At 35.4% G+C, this 17650-nt stretch overlaps 1 long non-coding RNA gene across 1 annotated transcript; it reads right to left on the reverse strand.

The window, feature by feature from the left end:
* Positions 1–678: 678 nt before the first annotated feature.
* Positions 679–16169, reverse strand: LOC115922544. The gene is made up of 3 exons (XR_004063473.1): positions 16154–16169; positions 11631–11635; positions 679–770 (listed from the first exon to the last, which is right to left on the reverse strand). It is a non-coding gene; the product is annotated as an uncharacterized LOC115922544 (long non-coding RNA).
* Between the last annotated feature and the right edge of the window lie 1481 nt (positions 16170–17650).

A 17650-nucleotide genomic window follows, 5' to 3' on the forward strand; every position in this document is an offset into this window, starting at 1 on the left:
GTGGTGAATTTTAAGCCAATGTAGTGAGTTCAATATTGGAGTTATGTGCTCTGATTTACGCGAGAGAGTCACAAGCCGAGCAGCGCTATTCTGTACCCTTTGAAGTGGGACTAGATGTGACTGAGGGAGGCCAGAAAGAGAAGAATTACAGTAATCGATATGGGTCGAGACAAAAGCATGGACTAATTTTGAAGTTGTGGGTCGGTCAAGTAGCCTCCTGATTCTACTGATCTTATATATACCAAAGGAAGCAGACTTACAAATACTACTAATGTGTTGTTTGAAAGTAAGATTGCTGTCAATATTTAAACCAAGGTCACGCACAGAAGCACAACAACTGAGAGAGCCATCACTCATAACAAGATCAGGAAAGGGGTCTGAGTTCCGAAATTTAGAAGTAATATGAATCATTTCAGATTTTGAATCATTAAGGCAGAGACAGTTTTGAAAAGACCAGGTTTTGATTTCATTGAGGCAACTGGTGAGTTTGTTCGCGGCTACTGTCCTGCTGTTTGGGTGAAGAGTTACATAAATCTGGGTGTCGTCTGCATACATAGTGTGTTGAATATTCTGATGAAGGTTAATAACATTTGAGAGAGGGCTGGTGTAAAGAATAAACAGGAGGGGGCCGACCACGGAACCCTGAGGAACGCCGCAGATGAGGGGAAATGATTCCGAGTTGGTGTCATTGATGATCACCTTCTGAGTTCGGTGCATGAGATAGGAGCGAATCCATTGAAGTACGGTGCCGGTGATGGAGAAGTCGTTCTCTAAGCGATGGAGTAACAGGTCGTGGTTGATAGTGTCAAATGCGGCAGTGTAATCAACATCTCTTTCTCTATCTCTTTCTCCCCTCCCGCATTATGTTTTCCGGGCTTCCACCTCCCTCTTTTGTTCTCCCTCCCCCTCTTCCTCTCTCTTTTTCTTGCACCTTCTCTGCCAACCATCGAAACGCAGACACATCTTGTTTCCGTATTTGTTTTATATTAACAAATTAAAGAATCTAAACAATACAAATAATTATTTTAACAATTTTTTTCTTCATCATAATGATATAATTTATTTAACTTCATGTGTTTTTGATTTATACGATCATTTGTATCTTCTTTAATGAATTAAGTTTGTATAACAAAAAAATATTGACAAAAAATATACCCCCCCCCCCCCCCCACTTCCAATACTACCCAACCCTAAACAAAACCCACCACCATCTGTAAGTAACTCATACTCATTTGTCACTTGAACAAATGCACACTCACACACGTGTACACGCGCACGCACGAAAACTATGCCCACGCACCCCACAACCCCCGACACACACACGCATACAAAAACACCAAACACACAGCAATGTTACCTGCTAACATTTATATTCACTTCTAATTCTTTCCATTTTTTTAAAATTCAAAGACAACCTGCCTACCTTTATTGTTAAGTTCTACTTATCCTCTATAAAATTCATAATAATATTCTGTATCTTTAGCACTGAAAGGTTAATGGCCCTTTGCCCTTGATTTAATCGATGCATATTTCAAAGAAATTATGAACGTGTTCGCACCATTATTTCTGTTCGAGTTAACCGACGACCCTAAAATATATCTTGCAAATCCATATCCCGTAATTCAACTATAAAATCGAAGTGTTCAATAGAAAATGAAAATTGCCATAACTGTTTGACCTTTATACAATTTAAAATTAAGTGTAAATTGGTCTCTGTTTTTAGGTAAAATGAGCAGATGTCGTGCTTAATAAAAACCCAAGTTCATTAGACGTTCTTTTGCGTATATGACTCCATGTAATAACATTAACTGAAACTCTCTGTCTTTCTTAATATTTGTTGTGCTCCTTGATCCGACAAAATAAAAATTGTTGTAAAGTCAAATTTGCTATATCTATCCCTTTCTAGTATTTTGTACGCTTCACGTGACAAAACAATCACAATTTGTCCTTATTTTTATTAGAAGTGTTGTGGTCGAGTGGATACGTCGCCGGACTGTCGATCACAAGGTCCGTGGTTCGAGTCCCGCCGCCGCACTAATGTCCTTTGGCAAGACATTGATCTACATTTGCCACACCTCCAAGGTGAAGTAAATGGGTACCTGGTAAGAATTTATTCCTTGAAATGCTAGAGCGCCGTATGGCAGCCGTGCTAAAGCCAGGGTAATAATCGGGAGCGCCAGGAGGGTCAAACTGACTGACATGAGCGCTATACAAGAACCCACTATTATTATTATTATTATCAGAACATTTTTGTTTCTACCTGGAAATATTCAAGATCATATCAAAATCTAAAAAAAACAAACATGTTGATAGGTGGAGTTACATTCTTTTAAGTAGATAGTAAAGCAATACCGTTTATCTGAAGCAATTGATTCGCATTAGTCGAAATACTCTGAAAATGAGCGACAGGCTTCACTCGACTTATTATACAAAATATGGTTTACATGGCATATGCCTTTACCAAATCAACCGTTAAAATATACATAATATTATCAAATATGACTGGATTCACTTCAATTTCAGAGTTTATAAATTTATACAAAATATGGTTTACATGGCATATGCCTTTACCAAATCAACTGTTTACATATACATAATATTATCAAATATGACTGGATTCACTTCAATTTCAGAGTTTATAAATTTCCCCTATCCCGCCAAAGCTTTAGCATTTGTGAATAAAATGGTGATATTTTCAGTCTGAATTTTGACGCATCATAGTCACACAATAACAAAAGTCTTCTCCCGCTGTTCTGAAACAATAATAATCAAATTACAGTTTTCATCCACGTTATATGTTGTGTCTTCATAAAGAGTTTAACATTCATCATTGCTCACATGATACACACTTTTTCTCTTCATAATTTTTTCCCTAAAAACTCAAAAAGTTATTTTGATCACCTCTGATCAGTAAGCAACCGATTTTAATTTGACAATGCATATGTTTTTATAATTGTGTATTACCTAAAATATTAAATCCCACACTCATTCCCATATACACACCCACACACACATTTCTCGCTCTTTTTTTCCCTTCTATCTATCCGTCCTTTGGGGTTTTCTGTTTTACTCAACGAATCGTCATCTGCCTGCCTGTCTGTTTAAACATCGCTGTTTTTATTTCAATTTTTCACCACTCCCTATTATCCTCCTTATGCATATAGCATAAATAAACCGGACACCATTTAATCTATGAAAGTACGCATTGCTTAACGTGTCACCAATCTCCTATTTCTCTCTCCAGTTAAGGGAAAACATCTCCCTTCTTTGGACTGTTTATTGATATCTTGAGCCTGTAGCCTCTTTAATCCAAACAGAACACGATACCATCTCCCCAATGACGCACTGGTTCATTATCAATAAAGGCCATATTCCCCAAGTCCTAAAGTTCACTCTTAATAAATGCTAAAAATGTACTTCGTCTCTAAGGTCGGGGCTAAAATTAACCCCACGTCTATAGTCGCCTCGATCGGAAATCAGTAATCAATTAGAATAGTTTGGATATAATTGGTGCTACCTCTAAACACATTGCTCTTGAGCGGAATTAATCTCCTATTTTCCACGAGAAAATATCGCATCAGTGGAAAAGGCAAAGATAATCATTAGGAGGAAATTCTCTCTAGATTATCATCATTTTTTTCCAGCTACGAAAAAATGGAAAAAAGGACATGAATGTCTGGTTGCAAATTAATTCTTTCGTTGGAAGCACCTTATATTACATATTCTTGTATCTTTTTATGAAAGAACATTAGACACAAATTAATTTGTCACCGGAATTATGACAATTAAAATGGAAATAGATGACAAAATTTTTTATTCAAATAGAAATGAAATTATGTTTAATCCTCTGTACACACGATGAAATCACTTATTTTCACCCATTTTTGCAATCGATTACGTATTACGTAATTCGAACATAATTTCTATGAGACATACAATAGGGTATTGAATTGCCCTGAGTTGAATTTTCGAAATTAGTTGAAGCAGGTTAACAAAGTGTCACATGGACAATACAACATTTAAGCTTATCAATCGCCAAAAATAAATAATTTGTGTTGAGCTAGAATGTATAAAATCAACATCAAAATATATATCCGTCCTTCTATGGGGTTCCGGATATGGACCATGAAGAAAATAAAGAATGTCATGAGCCTGCCCGGATGAAACCCAATTCGAACTCAAGTTCCGTGCGATCCTTATTTTATGCGAGCATGTTGTTGTGGTTACAGTTTTTAAAAGCGGCTAGCTTTCGGTAATTGCTTCCAGATAACTCTAATCATGTTCACGTCATGATCATTTTCTGACAGAAAGTGGCAAATCTTTGAATATCTTGCATACCCATGTATCCGCACAAAAGGTGATATTTCACACCCAATAATAGTATACAAATATACACTTTCTTGAGAGGTTAAAACTATGCGCAAGAGGTGACTCCAATAACACTTTTTGCGGAGGGGCGCAGCCCCGAATCAAATGGTACTACCCCTTGAAATGTTAGAACTCAAATACATCTGGACGCGTGAAACCCTCATTTTATTGTTGGCTTTTCAATAAAAAATTTGGGCCAGTAGAAAATAATCACCGAAAAGTACAATTATTGTCATAACCTTATTTGCATTGTTTATGTTTTCGCATTTCCGGGAAGTTTCGGAATGGCCCCTCTCGACATGAGACATGTAAGGGTTGCAATTTTGTAGAAAATTGTAAAGGACCCCTTTAACCATGTTTATACACGTTTGACATATTGAACCCATTGTGCATCAATCCCAATCTATACAAGTGAAATGCATCCATGCATTATTGCACATGATTCAATTTCAATAATGAAGTGATGGTCGTCTACAGGTGTTGGTTACGTTTGTCCTCCAAGGTGGAAAATCAGAAAGGTCTCGGATAAAATATGATTCCAATAACGACGCCATGATTCGCCGTTACCATGACAACCGTTTTAGCTTGTTTGGGTACCTGTTGACACGATCACCAATACATTGGTGAGAGATAGATCCGGTCAGCAATTGCATTCAAATTGATTGAATGATAAAGTGCACAAGGTCATGATCTTTGTGAGAGACAATGGCAACGGAAGAAGAAAAATATATGAGTCAACACAATAGTGATGGTACTATTGTACAACATATCAAACACGAACTTGAGACAATTGATAATGGGATGACAGATTGGTTAATTTAAGATTTAAGGACCAAACTCGATCATAATTGTAAAACGGCATTGAATTCCAATTTTAATATTTGTATCATGTTTAAATGTCTTTGGTTTAAACGCCTGTTGGCTTTCGTATTCACCATCATATTGATATTATTTGTTGTAGATTCAAGATTTATCAGCTTTCAGCGGTGAATTAAAACTGTTATCATTGAGCTTTGTCCATGCTGTCAATTCATAAACATTGTCAATGAACATTCGTCTTATTACTCATAATATCAATGATGGCGGATTTCAGTCCTGCCATATGCCTTTCAACAACCGCCATAAGTACCCCCTTGAAACCCAATGTGGCATACCATAAGAACATGTAAAAGATGAATACGCCTCAATTTTTTCGGATCAGATTTGCCCCACGGATGTCCCCCCCCCCCCTCCACATAATCATCGATCCACGTCATGTCTACACTATTTGTATTCAACCGATTTACAATGCAGAATGAGATTATTAGGAGTATAATGTGTGATTCTTGACGGTAGAAATTCGATCATCTTCTTGGTACCGAGATACATGACTCTGTGCTCTTGAATCAAATCAAATTGCAATAGTAGCGGGTGAGTTATATTCTAGATGACATAATTCAGGTTTGTATAGCCTTTGAGTAGAGACGTGAAAGTGGTTTGAAGAGTGTGATGACGGGAACAGCAAAGGATATATGTATGTATATTTATATTTATAATATACATACATGTTTTAAAGAACAGTTCAACACGATAAATTTTACACAATGTCAAAGATTTCATATCAATGGTTGGATTTTTGTATATTTATTCTCATTATCAGGATCATTATTATTATGATTATCCCTATCATAATAATCATTATTTATAATATTAATAATTATTATAATCATTATTATCATTATTATTATAATAATTATAGGCCTATTAATGTTATCATAATTTTATATCAATTTACTAATTCTAATACTTTATCGTAACCTATTTGTTTTATTGTATTTATCCATTTATTTATTTATTATCTAAATTTCACGAAGTGTTTTCATCTTTTGCTGAGTCGCCATGAGAACAAAAGTGGATCTGTCGTCATCTTCAAGACGCTTCCTCGAGGAAGGTCTGGATTATCATGGAGCTAGGGGTGTATTGACCTGATTGGGAAGGAGGACAGAACTTGTGGCTACCTGTCATTTGTCTGTCATTTAATAGTCATCTCACCACATTGTGAGCAGCATTCACACATGGCGAGTTAAACGTATACAAAACTGGCCTTATCAATATAACATGACATTAATCATTACAAAGAATATATAATGCCTTAGTCCTGTGTGGTATAACATTTAGATCATGCATAATAAATAACTTAATATTACATATATGAATGAAAAAAATATTACATATATATATATATATATATATATATATATTGATAATACATTTGTATTTCAATATTACTTGATGTTTTGCATTAAATAGATATTTATATATCTATTGATCTAATGATTTACTTGTTTATTTATTTTCCTTTTATCTATTTAATCATTCATTAATTCATATATATATATATATATATATATATATATATATATATATATATATATATATATAAAACTCTATCTATTCTTTATCTCATAGGATAAGAGGGAAGATCTGTTACCATGCGGATTAATGAACGACTTGAAATAAAAATGAGATTGAGCTTGAAGAGGTGGAAAACTTTTCCTGAGAACTGAACCGGATGGAAGAGGAACATGAAAAACTAAGTCTGGCTATTTTAACCACACTTATTTTAGCCCAAGTTGCGACGAATTCACAGGTAAGTTTGCTTGTTATAATGCCAGAGTGGATTTTGTGAGGTTTAAACATCAGGTCGGAATTGGGCTTTTCATTTGTTATATTACACTGCAATTTTGATGTGCATAAGGCTTGATGAAGATCGTTGGATCACTTCACCACCACATCCATTCATCAAAATGAGTTGATTCGATTGGTTTTTCTGCTCAGGTACTAGTCATACGCCCAAATGGTCAGCAATTATTGATGTGAACAATGCACTAGTTTTACCTAGATGATCAGGTTTTTAAGACGTCACATAGCAACAAGGTACAGATATGAGAGTGTCGTGAACTGTCTTCTTTAAATATAGCTTTAAATTCACATCATGAGATGATTTCGACAGCATCAATAACATTTCAGTAAATAATTGTAAAGAGTTGGGCAAAAGGAGCTATATTGCTTTATTCCGCGCTCTATTTTCGTCATTAAATCATGTAGATTCATTGAATAATTTGCATCAGGTGATTCTTAGTGGCAGGGGTGTTTTTTTTTAACATTAACATTTTGTTGGTGTAATGAATGTTTAATAACATCAGACTAGAAAATCGCTGATATAGGAACAGATCGGAATAACAATGAAATGGGTGCACTCAGGCTAATTTAATGCCTACTCTGAGTTCGATTCGGTTTTGGTCGAAAGATAATTTAGTGAAATGTAGTACAGTGCTTCAAATAAATTTGCGGAAAAAACATCCTAGCTTTTCGGTTAGCTTCAACAATTGACCACTAATGACGGCTAGTGAGGTGCCGTGGTCAAATGGTTAGGTCGCCGGACTGTCGATCACAAGGTCCGCGGTTCGAGACCCACCGCGGCACTAATGTCCTTTAGCAAGACATTGATCTACATTTGCCTTTACTCAACCCAGGTGATGTAAATGGGTACCTGGCTGGAATTAATTCTTTGAAATTGAAATGACAGAGCGCCGTAATGGCAACACAGCTAAAGCCGGGGTAATAATCTCAAAGTTTGGAAGTGCTTAGTGATTGTAATAAGCGCTATATACAAAAAACTGAGTATCATTTGTTTCCTTCAATTTGCCAAGTACATGTAATCATTGACATTTACCAGGGTTGAGAGTGACATCTGTTTATAATAAATGGTCGTTCAAGGTCTACGCAACCGAATGTTCAGTCGCATACAAAAAAAAGAAAACATTCAGTAGCTGTGATCTCACTTTTGATGTTATTTAAAAGACAACTAGGACGAGATAGGAGATGTCAAAAATGTTAGAGATGTGAAAATCCAAATCGGGTTAGAGAGAGGAAGCAGGAATAATTCGTTCACTTTGAAATGTACCAATCATGTTTATTACCACTTTTGTTATTTAGAAGGACCGTGGGCATACCAAATGAAATGTCATTTTATTCTCCATCTATACTGATGTTATATGCCATGTATCTCGTCCAAGATGAATCTTGAATAGAATTTTATCCCACGTCTACGATTTATCGTTACGAGTGACATTCACATGATGGGCCGTCAGAATTGATTTATAAGATCTTTATGAGCAAGGTGTATTTCATTATCAAACAAATCCCAGGGAACACATAGTAATGCTGGCACAAATTAACGTATAATGAATGGTTAAATGTCAAGTATCCAAGGCCAAATGTATTGCAACAGAAGCTCGGCATCAGTAGCATTAGATTGGATGTCACATGTAAACATGGGATAGAAGTTGAATCCTTACAGCGAGTACATCCAAGCATTCATTACAAGAGGATATCGATTTGAAGCTAGGGCAGAATCTTTATCGAAAAACAGGCTTCTTATTATCGTTTTCAGCGAAGTGATCAAATTGGAAATAGAAATATCGCTCCGTGTTCTAGACAAGAACTGTGCTACGAGTTTTTTCTTACGAGTTTCACGAGTAGGGAAATTGTATTGTAAGAAAAAGATAAATAGACCAAACCAAACCGAACTCATTAAACTTTAACTGATCAAAACAATTCAGCGAAAACAAAAACAAAACCAATGCAAACAAAAATTATGGGGCACTGTTGTATGTATCTTGATAAGTAACAGTGGATCTTAGTTAGAATATGGCATACAAACGGTGACTGTTCATGACATACCTCAAAGTCATGATTATTGTGATAATGTTTAAATGAATTCTACGAAGGTTCTATCATGATGTAATCACATGGCAATTACTAAACATCTGTTAAGTTAAAAAAACATGGAAAACTTACATACCATGTTCAACGATTGCACGCCGATGAAGGACGTTTGTTTGCATTATGAGTTAACCTTTCCAGCAGACGACTATCTAGGTCTTACCATCATCTTCGGCTACAATCTTCACTGTCGAGTCTGATTTAGTTGATGGCTGGAAAATTTGGTTTATTACTCCAGAATGGATGTATCTAATCTCGTCTCATTTCCGAGTTTGACAATTACTGAGCAGTTATTGACGTAAACCGAATCATGTCCAATTTTCTATTTCATGAACGGTGTGCTCATAAATTTTGGTTTCCAAACGCAATATCAATTCTGAAGCAATATTAATGCATTGTCTGTATAAATTGATAATATTGGCGCGCTATCACAGTGAAAGACTCTGAATGGGCAGAATATATAATCTTAAATTGTTCTAAGTTTTAAGCTCCTTATGCATTTATCTTGTAAAGGTGTTTTTATCGATTTTAACTTCGATCCTTTCATGTTTGGACGAAAAATGCAATATTGACCTGACATTTTCAGAATCCCGAGATGAAATCGATTAGGCCCCTGGTAATTACACCAATATCTAAAAGGTGAGATAGTTATTGTTCTCTCCTTGTGAGTTTGGCAAAGACCAGTAGAACGACAGAGCCTTTAACCTTTCATAGTAAGAAAACACCAGCACCTTTTAGCAACTTGATCTTCTCATTGTTTGATTAAGCCAAAGTACGAGGATTCAATTAATTTGTCAATGTACCTAATAATATAAATAACAGAAAAATCAGCGTAGTTTCTTCACACAGATACAGTATTGTGCTTTAGTAAACATGTGATAAAGGCCCCATGTACCCTACTCCCTCCCCGAAATAAAAAGGGCCTCTATTTATCTACAGTGTGTATGAAATTGGAACTCACCTAACTTCCATTCACATAAGGTGAAACAGAGGGGAAATAGGGAGAAATAACAAACAGACAAATGTAGACAGAGAGTCAGGCAAACCGACGGAACTTGACTTGAAAGTGACGGGTTCAGAGAGAGAGAGAGAGAGCCTGAACACAATCGCAATTACTTTCGAAAGTTCAGCTGAAGGGTAATTTCAATACCATATTGTTTGTCCCCCCCCAAAAAAAATCACATTCGGATTACGTAATATGTCACGTATGATCTCAAATTTTAAAAGTTGACGTACAAGACCATTGGAAATGCCTTTAAGTTAATTTCCCAAAATAAGTTGCGATCATGTTATATTTTATATTAACCCGTTGGCTACTGAATTATCTTATTCCCATAGGCTTTACACATGGACCACCAGGTTCCAGTAAACAATGGGTTAAGAGGTTTCGAAAAAGAAGAGAGAAGCAATAATGAGGAGAAGTACGGAAAGAGAGAGAGAGAGAGAGAGAGAGAAGTTAATAGCGTGTGTGGGTTGGTGTGTGTACCTGCGTGTTTGGGTGAGTATCTTAACATGAGGAAATTGAATAGTATGATGAATACAGAAGGAACTAGAGAGCCAGAACCCAACACAGCAAAATATAATAAGCTAACAAGGTAATAGTATAACAAAATAAATCAATCGACCGTCTCTATGAGCTCTTCCGTAAATAACCCATTGCCTACTGAAACTCAATGTATCATGTATTAAACATCAGAGAAATGTGATAATTTCGTACCCAATAGGTAATGGTCATTGGTGACGTAACGAGAAGTAATCTTCGGATCGGCTTTTAGGCCTATACCTTTTAACAAAAACGCCTACACGAATCACGTACACTGAACGCATTCAATCTAGCACCCACCTACACCAAACGTACTGAAGTTATCACCCACCTACATGCAATCGCATTTAATTTGCCACCCATCTGCACCAAGCATACTCAACCTGTCACCCACCTACACCATACACACTCAGTATGGCACCCACCTACACTATACACATTCAACCTGTCACCCACCTACACTATACACACTCAATCTACCACCCACCTACACCATACACACTCAATCTACCACCGACCTACACCATACACACCCAATCTACCACCCACCTACACCATACACACCCAATCTACCACCCACCTACACCATACACACCCAATCTACCACCCACCTACACCATACACACCCAATCTACCACCCACCTACACCATACACACTCAATCTACCACCCACCTACACCATACACACCCAATCTACCACCCACCTACACCATACACACTCAATCTACCACCCACCTACACCATACACATTCAATCTACCACCCACGTACACCATACACATTCAATCTGTCACCCACCTACACCATACACACTCAATCTGTCACCCACCTACACCATACACACTCAATCTGTCACCCACCTACACCATACACACTCAATCTACCACCCACCTACACCATACACGTTCAATCTGTCACCCACCTACACCATACACACTCAGTATGGCACCCACCTACACTATACACATTCAACCTGTCACCGACCTACACCATACACACTCAATATACCACCCACCTACACCATACACACTCAACCTGTCACCCACCTACACCATACACACCCAATCTACCACCCACCTACACCATACACACCCAATCTACCACCCACCTACATCATACACACTCAATCTACCACCCACCTACATCATACACACTTAATCTACCATCCACCTACACCAAGCGCACTCAATCTGGCACCAACCTATACCAAACGCACTAAATTTACCACTCACCTACACCTAACCCACTCCATATACGCTCACCTTCATCACATGTATTCAATTTGGCACCTTCTTGTCGTCTCTTTTTTCTCTTTCTTGGTGACTGGTCACCTCTGAAAATTAAATTCACACCGATAATGCGATGAAACAATGAACGCATTTGACTGACAAGTATTTTTCATTTATTTTCTTCTTTTTTCGTCATTGTGGAGGATAAATCGAAAAGGCATTTTCAATACGTAAAGACGGTTTGCAAGTAATCTAAATTACAACAAAGCTACGCTTAAAAGAGTACTTGTATTGGACCGTAATGCATGAATTTCATATACACAATGGACTCAGCCGGCGTACATTATTTTCATATTTGTCGTAACAATAAGTTGTTGGAATGCGTAATTCGAAAATAAGACAAAAATAGTTCCGTTGATTCTATCTAAAACTGTAAAATTAACAATATTATGAAAATGCAGTTAGTAACATGTTTTAGAATGTGCACCAAATCAGACAAAATTGGTCACGAGCGATTGAATGATTATTATTTCTATATAATTGATTTTTTTTTTAAATAAGACTTTTAGAGCAACACCATTTATGTAGTTATAAGTAGACAATATTAAGAATAATACAGATTTATTAAATTGTTAAACTTCATATGTGACAAATTGGGGAGATAACTATGCCTCTACCTAGCCCATGTCTTCAAAACAAAAATCAATATATAATTATTAGATTGGTTTCCCTGGGCGACAAAAGACGCATGTTTTGCAATTATATATTGGTAAGCTTATTCTTTTATCACATTCTCGTTTTTGTTTATATTGTGCAACAATTACTATTTCAGGTATCAACAGATAATTGATGAGATGCATTCCAAACGGTGCTAGATCCACCTTTATTGTTTATGAGTCGATCAAAGATTTTGAATTGATCCCTTCTATTGTAAAGTTTCCTCCAAAAAATGTAAAAATGTTAGGGTTATTGCCTTACATGATTGTTCTCACCTTTAAACAAATCTTGCAAAGAATTATATTTTTCATGATATTTGAATGATTTTAATTGATGTGGAATTAGCCCCCTTTGGAATGAAACTGCGGTCGACAGTTTCTTTTGTGTAAGTGTAATCAATTTTGGCGTTTGAAACCCTTTTATCATTTTATAATTTTGTTCCCATTTTGTTATTGAAAGTAATTTAATAAAATGGGTTTTCCTTTAGAAAAATACTTTCACATCTGTCATTAAAAGACGAGCTTAATCCAAAAGTATTTGCTGAAATAATTTAAATATATATAATCAATTTTAATTTTGCAGTAGTCGTCTAGACTAGTAACTGCACCATATACAGCAAACATCTTAAAACTTAGCTTTAGGAAACGTCGTTTAAATTTGGCGCATATTTATTATCACCATAATGAATTTAACTCTTTCTGGAATGAAACAAGCTATCCAGATATTGTTATGGTGTACTAAAATCTGAAAACATTTCAATCCTCTTATTCCAGGTATATACAGTGAATTCACAAAAGGGAATGAGAGAATTAAAAAACAAACCACTGTAACGGTGAAAATCTGGATTTGATATATGATTGCATTATATTCGATTACGTCAGTGGTGGGGGTGGCACTCTTTTGGTTCATGTATTTGGTTGCTAAATTTAGATTATGATTAAGATGGACAAATGCGCTTTATCAAATACCTTTTGGATCGGATTTTGGATTGGATTGATTTGTAAGCCAAACATCGTAAATGTAATTACATACAATCAAGCAAGATGATGTCAAATGTATGTTTCCTCGTACCCAACAATAAATTTGAGAGAAAGTTTCGTATGAAATGTAAGCTCATACAGTGATAGTTGCCCAAGGAGCCTTCTTTCTTATTACATTTGGTAAAGGCTAACATCATTGAATTTTCTTCCAAACATCTATTAAAACAAAAAAGACCCTGCAGAGAAATTTATTTTAAGATTTAAAAGAGCAAAATGTATGAGTTTTACATCATGTTACCAATGTTTAGACTGCATATAGCTAATCTTCAATCCAATTGTATTCAGAAACCACATAAGTATTTGCTCAAATGCTCACGTGGTGCTTTCTATCCGTACGTATGCATTTTGTAAGTATATTATTAACACATTGAGTACCGTAAACATTAATTAGTTTTTTACATTTGTATCGGTGGTTGTGAGAAGCTCAAACCTTATATAGTATGCTTAATCTCCATAGGGTTTAACTGAAGGTTTGCAACGTTAGAAATAATCGTGGGCATTACTGAATGTAATCGGAGGTCATTCTTAACTACATATCTTGAGCATATTAATTATGAATATTTCCTCTACACATTAACTTTTCCAATAGTTTGGTCATGCTTGCCTAAACATATCATTTTCATTCCACAAATATTTCATACCCACAAATGACTAGCACCCCTGCTAACCGCTTTCAAATTAGGTTTTGCAAAACTCTTCATGTCCTTCTTTGCTGCAACCATTGTTCTTTCAATGGTTGAAGATTAAAAGAGGTATTGAAATAATCCTGAATATGTATTCGGTATAAGCATTGGGGAACTTATTTTTTTTACGTTTCCTAATAGCCACATGGTAGTCAGTGTCCGTATGGATTGCATCATACCTATCTGACACCAGATTTGGTTGAATAACCAATTAATATGTCTTTATGGGCACAGGTCTCTGAAGCAGCTAAATAATTGTCCCACTAGAAAATACTCCAAAATGCCCTGTTAGGGATAAGGGAAATTCGATGATGAAAATTCCTTATGTGAAATGCTAGGGCACATTGCATTAAATAAGACCTGTTGGTCGTAAAAAAGAAGTCCATTCTATGGTGATGGGCAACATCTGTTTTAGGTAAGCATTTCAATGGTGTCAAATTCCCCATGAAAATCCAATACTATGAGCCTTTAAAATGTGTTATAACGGAGATACATACGTTTCCCATCATGGAGCTAGTGCTTTTTCAGGACATATCAAGTGAATCAAACACAAGCTAACAAGACGATGAAATAGAGCAAGAGAGGACATAATAAAACTAACCGTCCTTTAAGCTAACAAGAGCACTAATATACGAGATAAAGTTATACTCATAACAAAAATAGATGCACCAAAAGCAAATTATATATATTTCTTTCAATGTTCATCAGTAAATATACATTCAAATAGCCGTAATAACTATTTACATACGAAAGCTTCTTTAGTTATACATATTGCAATTATGTGATAGTAAAACATAAATTGGTTTCGATTCCCGTTTCGTGTTTTTTTTTTTACCGTTTTCCACGTACGTAAAATACATTCACAGTGTAATATAATTAATCAAAAATTTAAATAACAGTCTACTGAAAAATCTTCAAAGAAATCAGGGAGAAATGGAGGATTTTACATATTACCAAACAAATTTTGTCGGTTGCGTGAGTAGAATAAAAATATAATTTTTAGCAATTTGCATTCGCGAATATATTCACAAGGTCGTGTGGAATTGTGTTACCTATTCTCAATATCGACATTGAAAAAAAAGAGAGTTTTATATGATTTGTTCCTGAATGACCCGCTGTTAATCATCAGTCAAGGGCATTCCTGTCCTTTCCAGTGTCCTTGCTGAGCCTCCCCTGGATGTTCCTTCATAGTATTGCCTCGCCTGAAGAAAGAGATAGAAAAAGAACAAAGAATATATTTACATAATCATCAAAATAACCTTACTAAATGCACAAATATGCTATATTTGGGGTTTGAATTTTCAATGTTTTAAAGTGTGTATGACAAATTCTTCTTGATTCGCCTAAATTCGTGGTCATTTAGGTTTGTTTTACATGTCTCAATGAATGATCTTTTCTTCCTCAAATTAGCAACATTATAATTATTTTCAAAATCTGTTAAAATTTAAGTTAAAATGATTATTAAATGGAAACTTTGAATGAAAACAAACAAAATCCATTAAATCGCTCTTGAACGGCATAGTGCACGGAGATAGACTCAAATTTCCCAGTAATTTCGGCAAGTTTGCTTTTCCACAATTTATACTTCCGGGTATTCTAGACCAAAACATATAAATAAAACGTCAATTTAAATTTGACACCAACCTGCTATGGGTTAAACGAATCAACAACATAGAATCAAGGACAGACAATAACTTGTTAAAATTTAAACCCTGGAATACTGTAGTCAAAGCAATTTTGTTAGACAAAAATGCAAAAATTTCCAGTATCCGTTAAACTCACTCCTAATATAGTATGGTAATGTTACATTTTGATATATTATGCTCAGATCTTTTTGTTTACATGTTTCTATATAGAAAATGTTATCACAATTTCAAATATGACAAATAGAACAAATCAGTCCTACATTAAACTTAGCGACAAAGTGATATCAACCCGAAAAAGCTTAATTTAAACTTAAAGGTGCCATGTTGTTAAAGACTCCGGGATGATATCTAGTTAACCAGGTTTACAGATCAGAAGTAACGATACTCTATATCGGCGTGGCTTGATAACAAAATGGCGGAAAAACAAGAAGAAGAGACGCATTACCCTTTAACATTAGTTTGCATTGAATTTCCAAATGCCTGTCAGTGCCGCCTTTGAGGGGTTAAAAAGGGACGGGCTCGGATTGCCAGTCCTTTCTTTTTGCACCCATTATTAAGAGAATAACAATGTAAAATAGCCCGGTAGTGACAGGTTTTTAACTTGATAGTCTACCGCCTAATGGAGGACATATCAGTAAGCCCGACAACTAGTTAGACGAACATCCTTTACAGTGCATGTAGGTTGATCTTTAGAGGGACGTTCCCACTGCTAGATCACACACGTTCACACTACCAAAGTCACGTGATCGGAATAATTTGATAATTGATTACTAAATAACACATAATGTTATCAAAAGCCTCAAATTGTAAATTCACGCTCACCATGGAAACAATAATTTCATAGGGAGAGGAAGGGAAAATTATTCTAGATGTCGCATGGAACATGTCGAAAGAACCGCCCTCCAATTGTAATGCTATAACCTGATGAATATATATATATATATATATATATATATATATATATATATATATATATATAAATGAATGGTGAAATCATTGTTGATTTAATGTGAACAGTATTTATTTCTGCATATCGGTTGTTTAAGAAGCTTTAAACAGAATCGTTGATGCATTGTTTTCTCACCTTATCTGTAAGGCCTACTTTTAAAGGTTTTATATAGTGTTTTTTAAATAAAATTGACGTCTTCATTAATATCTTAAGAAAAAGATGCCCCTATCCCCCTTTAAAAAAAATTGTTTTCTTGTAATTGACATAATTTTTTTCTTTAAATGTTTAATTCTTTTTATTATGTTTAATGAAACTTTTTTTAAATTTATATTCAATGAAGTTTGATTTCTTTTATTAATTCCTTAATATCCAGTGGGAAGTGCCGATAAGAAGCACTACTCTACAATTTAATTAACACGTCAGATGAGTAGAGTTTGACATTGCTAGTAACATCATCTGATGTTTGTTAGGGGTCTAGTTTCAAGTTGACCCCAATATACCAACTTGTTCTAAAGACGCCATTTAATTGATAAATGTGTTCGTTAAGAATCCAGGTTGAACCAGGAAAACGTAACTGCTGCGTGACAAAGAATTCAGGCATTCTGGTATTTTGATACAACTTAAACTACTTAGAGAAATTGATTTTCCAACGCCTTCGGAAGTGACTGGTACCATTCCCTTGTTTGTTCAAGATAAAATAACACTCAAT

This window comes from Strongylocentrotus purpuratus, unplaced genomic scaffold, assembly GCF_000002235.5.
Source record: "Strongylocentrotus purpuratus isolate Spur 01 unplaced genomic scaffold, Spur_5.0 spur5_scaffold_12, whole genome shotgun sequence".
NCBI classification, from domain to species: Eukaryota; Metazoa; Echinodermata; class Echinoidea; order Camarodonta; family Strongylocentrotidae; genus Strongylocentrotus; species Strongylocentrotus purpuratus.